Source organism: Tupaia chinensis, unplaced genomic scaffold, assembly GCF_000334495.1.
Source record: "Tupaia chinensis unplaced genomic scaffold, TupChi_1.0 Scaffold000170_1, whole genome shotgun sequence".
NCBI lineage: Eukaryota > Metazoa > Chordata > Mammalia > Scandentia > Tupaiidae > Tupaia > Tupaia belangeri.
The window spans coordinates 345466-352387 of record NW_006159645.1 but is presented as its reverse complement, the minus strand read 5'-3'; the positions used below and the strand labels follow the sequence as shown (position 1 = coordinate 352387).

General features: G+C 41.8%; 1 protein-coding gene across 2 annotated transcripts in view; it reads right to left on the bottom strand.

Annotated features, from left to right (window-relative positions):
* The window catches only part of CHN2 (chimerin 2), a 348821-nt gene that overhangs the window by 263134 nt on the left and 78765 nt on the right, over window positions 1-6922 (bottom strand). The gene's annotated exons all lie outside the window — the stretch shown is intronic.

Below are 6922 nucleotides of genomic sequence, written 5' to 3'. Positions count from 1 at the left end.
TAGGGCGCGTGCGCTCGCCAGAAAGACAGAGACAGAAAGTGAGAAATCAACCCCCAGGAGGAATGGCCACGTCGCAATCCCTTCTCCTCCATTCTCCTCTCGGGATCTTGGGCATGCACGCACACGCGCCTGGTGTGAGTTTAAGCAACCGGGTCCGGGACTCGAACCGCAGCCGACTACATGGGAGTTCAGCGACATAACCATTATGCTAACTGCTGGTCCCTCAGAAGTCAGTTTTAACTTGAGTCTTACTTGGCCTGTTTTTTTCCACAGCAATGATATGTATGATGAGAAAAGGCAAAGCTATCAGAGAAGCAGAGAAATTAAAGCCCTGAATAATTCGAACACTGTATAATCAACATCAGAAACGTAAGCATTGATCCTGCAAATAAAGCCATTCTCTGTTTCTTCTTTCAAAACAATTGGCCTGACAGAAAGAACCTGATTTCCTCTCAGAGAAAATTCTAACTTCCAGGCAGGATTCTCCTACAAGGCTCTTAGGAAGCCTCTAGCTGAAGGGACACCCAGCCCACCGGGCTTCTGAGGGACTCGGAATATTTTGGAATCGCAAAATGCTTCATTGTTAGAGGACGCTCCAGAATCATAAAGTGTTAAAAGGGCCGCTGGTGAAAATATTTTTCATCACGATGTGTTTATTTGATACAATCAGGAGCAAGCAACCAGAGTTTCCACTAGACACGACAACCACCAGTGGCTTGACCATGCCTACGTGCTGTTGGAGGCAGGCAGGGGCCTACCACAGCCTGAATTAGAACGCACGTTCAGGACCAGGAAGGGCACTGAAACAGAAGGGGGTGAAAGCCTTTCCTGAAGCCGTAGCCCCCATCTCTGCCGCCTTCTCATTCTTTTTCCTTTAACTTCTTCCCCTCCACCGCAAACTGAATCATATCTGTTCAGGAAAGTTCTGAAATCCTAGGAATTGTCTCACTTTAGCCTCTTTAAGCCTTTTTTAATCTCTTACAAAATGATCAAGATCAGGCCGTTCTAAATCTCTCACAGTCAGAACATCAAAAGCCCATGAACTAATTAATTGTATGTTTTTAAGGATGATCTGCATGTAAAATATTAGATGAGATTTATAAATACAAACACATTTCATTTAGTCACATTCCTGTCAGGAACAAAAACTACATCTTTTTTTTTTTTTTTACTTACAAATTTTCTTTCTTTCTTCCTCTCTTACTTTCCTCTCTTCTGAGTATTCGCTCTCTTTCTCTCTCTCTCTCTCTTCCCTCTCTCTCTCTCTGCTGAGTAACCATGACTTCTAGCCTTATGCTACACTCAAACGTTAAAAAATGACTCAACGAGAGTTAAAATTTGAGATCATTTTCAGGTGGCATGGAGGTGAAGGTGCTAGATCCCACATAGCTGACTGTGTGGTTTGAGCCCCGAACCTGGCGGCTTGAAAACCATGCCAGGCACATGTGCATGTGTCCCCAAAATTCCAGAGACTGCGTAAAAGGGACTGCAGTGTGGCCATCACCCCATGAGGTGACTTGTCACTTTTCTTCTCTCTCTCTCTCTCTTTGGCGAGCACATGTGTCCTACAGCAAAAACTAAAACTAAAAGAGAGAGAGACAGAGAGAGAGAGAGAGAGAGAGAAAGAAAAAAAAAGTGTCAAAATTTAAAATGATGAACGCATCTCCTTCCTTTAGGAAACATCTTAAAGGTAAGTGATGGACTTTTCTAGAAGACTATGATGCTAGATTCAGAATCCAGATTCCAATTTTGTGAACTGAAGCATTGGGAGTTCCAATTAGCAAGGTTATTGAGAGGATTCAATAAACTAATGTCTGGAAAGCATTTAGCTCCATGTCCGGCACTAAAGAAAGGGAGAGGATTAACAAATGATAATGATGGCTATTATTATTATTATCAGAAAGTATTTAGAATTTGGGCTGTAATTCTGAAAAGGAAGAGAATTGGAAAGTCAGAGAGCAGAGGCTGTTTCCTGACCTATCTGTGCATCCTACTGTATTTAAACCAGTTTTACAGTGAACAAAACACTTACATTAATTTCTCTGATCCCCAGAACAAGACTGTGAGGTAGGTAGGACAGGTAATAATATCCCACATGATGAATCAGGAAATGATGGAAGGTGAAGATAGGTATTAAGATGGCTCTGGGGTATGGTTTAAGTCACTAAGTAGAAGAGCTGAGACCAGGACAGGAACGACAAGGTTCACAGCCCTGAAAGGGGACTCTTTTCTCTATTGGCTGATTTCCTCAGTCCTTCCTTTTGGTCCTGCCTCACCTTAAGAACTAGTCTCTAAAGAATTTAAGATTAAAATGTAAAAGTAAGGGTCAGCAGGTAGCAGGGTGGTTAAGGTGCTGGATTCCCACATGGTCAACCATGGTTGGCTGGCCATGTGTGCATGGGTGTCCAAAATCCCAGAGGGAGAATGAAGGAGAAGAGATTGTGGTGTGGCTATCCCCCCCTCCCCAGGGGTGATTTCTCACTTTCCCTCCTTCTTTGTCTTGGTGAGCACACATAGTCTATGGTGAAAATCTAAATATTAGGTTGTTGGGAAAATCATGATGTATTTCTCTATGCTTTCCTATACAAAAATGCATCATGACTTCCTGACAACCAAATAAAATAAAATTAAATTAAAATGCAAAAGTAAGTGCAATAGTGAAGGAACCCTCAGTTATCCAACTGTGGACCCTTTAAGTGAATCAAGGTATTTCCTCTTACCCACCCAGTGGTAGACCCCACCACAGCCTTCCTTAGGGGATGGCGTCTGTGCACATAACTGTAGGGAAGAGAGTGCTGTTTTGTGAGGGGACTTAACTCCCCACAGTCTCAGCTGTGTTGCCTTCTGGAGCCCTCACCCCAATTTAGCACACAAGATTACAGGCTGGCAGCTGTCGATTTTTCAAGCCAGATAGACTCCCCATGGTACTCCACATCTGGAAAAGCTTTCCTTAGGAATTAGCACAGAAGAATCTGAGCATTCTCACCCCTATTAACATCTTCAAAGCTCCTGGAGAGTATTATCTTCTACATGCAAAGAAGTAAAAGTGCACAGAGTAGATATCAATTTTTATTTGTAAAAAATATCCTTTAGATAATTCTAGAACCCAGCGAGACTGTTTTTAAGAGGCTGTAAAATATAAGACACAAGAAAAGATAAACATTGGAAATGGCTGATATACTATCAAATAATTTATATTTTCCTCTAAGTTACTTAAAATGCCTTCAAAAATTTATTCATCCATTTATTTTAATTTGACAAGAGAGAGACAGAGAGAGAGAAGGAAAGTGTTCCCAATGAATGACATGTTTTGAGCCAACTACATATACTAAAATATATCATTTGTAGGACCAGCAGGTGGCATAGTGGTTAAGGCAGTGGACTCCCACATGGCCAACTGCAGTTCAAGTCCCAGACCCAGAGGTTTGAAACTGATGCCAAGTATGTGTGCATGTATGCCCAAAAATCCCCAGAGGAGAATGGAGGAGAAGGGATTGGGGAAAATCATGATGTATTTCTCTATGCTTTCCTATACAAAAATGCATCATGACTTCCTGACAACCAAATAAAATAAAATTAAATTAAAATGCAAAAGTAAGTGCAATAGTGAAGGAACCCTCAGTTATCCAACTGTGGACCCTTTAAGTGAATCAAGGTATTTCCTCTTACCCACCCAGTGGTAGACCCCACCACAGCCTTCCTTAGGGGATGGCGTCTGTGCACATAACTGTAGGGAAGAGAGTGCTGTTTTGTGAGGGGACTTAACTCCCCACAGTCTCAGCTGTGTTGCCTTCTGGAGCCCTCACCCCAATTTAGCACACAAGATTACAGGCTGGCAGCTGTCGATTTTTCAAGCCAGATAGACTCCCCATGGTACTCCACATCTGGAAAAGCTTTCCTTAGGAATTAGCACAGAAGAATCTGAGCATTCTCACCCCTATTAACATCTTCAAAGCTCCTGGAGAGTATTATCTTCTACATGCAAAGAAGTAAAAGTGCACAGAGTAGATATCAATTTTTATTTGTAAAAAATATCCTTTAGATAATTCTAGAACCCAGCGAGACTGTTTTTAAGAGGCTGTAAAATATAAGACACAAGAAAAGATAAACATTGGAAATGTCTGATATACTATCAAATAATTTATATTTTCCTCTAAGTTACTTATAATGCCTTCAAAAATTTATTCATCCATTTATTTTAATTTGACAAGAGAGAGACAGAGAGAGAGAAGGAAAGTGTTCCCAATGAATGACATGTTTTGAGCCAACTACATATACTAAAATATATCATTTGTAGGACCAGCAGGTGGCATAGTGGTTAAGGCAGTGGACTCCCACATGGCCAACTGCAGTTCAAGTCCCAGACCCAGAGGTTTGAAACTGATGCCAAGTATGTGTGCATGTATGCCCAAAAATCCCCAGAGGAGAATGGAGGAGAAGGGATTGAGGCTTGGCCATCCCTTTGGGGGGGCAATTTCTTACTTTTTGTCTCTCCAGTGAATGCACATGCCCTATAGCAAAAATCTCTAAAAAAAAAAAAAATATATATATATATATACACACACACACACACATATACATGTTTGTTTAAACAAAATATATATAATGTATACATATATAGATATATAGATATATAAAACAGTTAGCTTCAGTATTTTAACTAAGAAAATAAAATAAAATAGAGATGATATTCAAAAGACCTTTGTCCCATAACATGCAAAGGAAAAATATGCTGGGTACAAGGAAGAAAAAGATTTTAGCACAAAATATTCAGCTTTCTCAATGGAAGAGAACCTTCCACAACACAGATCAATAACCCAGGCTACCTCCGTGTTCACTCTGCCTAACTGCAGACTTCACTATAAAATCTGATTACTGTTATCAGCAAGCAGCTGATTTGGCTGTCCTGCCTCAAGGAGAGTCATCCAAACTAGGCATCAGTCAAAACACGGCTCCGGTGGTCTGGGTGGGCATGTACGGAAGGCTCTGAAGCTTCTCCTTGTCCAGTGATGTCAGGAGGACTCTGTGGCATGGAGAATGGCTCAATCAACTTCCTTCAACTCTCCATGGAGGCCGTAAATAACAGATTCCCAGGCAATAAATACCAGAATCCCAGGACAAAAACACATCGGCATCCCAAGACATGGAAACAACAGAGAAAATGTGAAAGGGGACTAGTTTTTTGTACTGGGTTCCAGAATCCATACCCCTCATGTTTCTCCCTGTAGAAAAGTAGTTTGCTTTTTGTATCCTCTAATAAACCACAGAGCAGCTTATAGTTAGTGTCTAATGTGCAGAAGCTGCCCAGAGATAGCAGGGTAGTGTGGCAGATAACACGCCTGCCAGGGAGAAATACAGTAGCAGTTCTAGGTACTTGATGACAACGTCAAAAGAGTAACCATGACCCAAGTGCCACTGGAGCTAAGGGTTAGGTGAGGTTTCCACCAGATTATAAAACATCAAAGACAAAAGAGGGATTTGATCCATATTGAGTACTTCCATTAAAAGATAGGCAGGATTTCGGGGCCAGCAGGTGGTGTAGTGGTTAAGGCAGCTGGATTCCCACATAGCCAACAGCAGTTTTGAGTCCCGGACTCTGTGATATGAAACTCACACCAGGCATGCATGCTTGTGTGCCAAAAATCCCAAGAGGAGAAGAGACTGTGGCATGACCATTCCCCCTGGGGGGTGATGTCTCACTTTCCTTCTCTCCGTCTCTCTCTTCTCCAGCAAGCACACACTGCCCGGAGAGATAACAGGGCTGTGTTTTTGTCCTATGGTTTTGCCCTATGTCAAAAACCAAAAACCAAAACAAAATAAAACAAAATATATATATATACACACACAAAAAAGACCTTGGTTTTTCATCTAAAATAGGGGAAAAGGGCCAATTGTAGTTAATCTTCTGATTTCCAAAAGATCACGTAGCGCAGGCTGGGTTTGCAGAACGTCTATTAGGAGAGTCAAAGCTTGGAAGGAGGTCTGGTCCCATTGTTGGCTGTGGGTATGGCCAGCAGTGTGGATTCTAAGGGACAGCAGGAAGGGGGAAGGTGGGCAGTGCTCAGGACCAGTCTGTAGCTTCTGCTAAAGATGTGCTGTGGTGGAAAGAATCGGGGAACAGATCTGGGCCCAAATCCTGCTTTTGATTGGGTGCCCCAAGATAAATTATAAACCTTTACAAACATCCAGTCTCTTTACTGTGAGACGGAGCAATGCCCAACATGGTAGACCCTTGTTAACATTAAGTAACACATTTAGAATTTGAAATGCAGTCTCTTACACACAAATGGTCAATGAATGCGAGATCCCACCCAGCCATCTTCATGCCATCTCGCTGCTCACTGAAATAACAATCACCAGCCTCATGGAATTTTCCAGAAAATGCATAATTTTAAAAACTCTAGTCTTTTTGGCCCATCTGATAGACAACGTTGTCAGTTTGTGATTTTTTTTTTCCAAATATATTCATGCTAGAAGGTGATTTTTTCCAAATACATTCATATATCCTACTAGAAGGTGACTTCATTAGGGCCAGCAGGTGGTGTCTTGGTTAAGGTGCTAGACTCCCATATGGCCGACCATGGTTGGAGTTCTGGACCCAGTGGCTTGAAGAAAATTATGCTCCCCCTCTCTGTCTCTCCCTCTGGTCAAATAAAAATAAATAAATTAAAAAAAAAAAGAAAGAAAAAAAGAAAACTGGTATCAGAAGGAATTCCTACTGGAGTCACTTAACACTAGGCCTACCGGGCAAGTGCACAGACACACGCATAGTATCTTTGGTGTGTGCCTCCCTCTCTCCTCACATTGTTTTTGAAATCCTTTCATTAATGGATACGTGTAAATATAAATAAATGGGGGCTGGCAGGTGGCATGGTGGTTAAGGTGCTGGACTCCCACATGGCCGATTGTGGTTTGAGTTCTA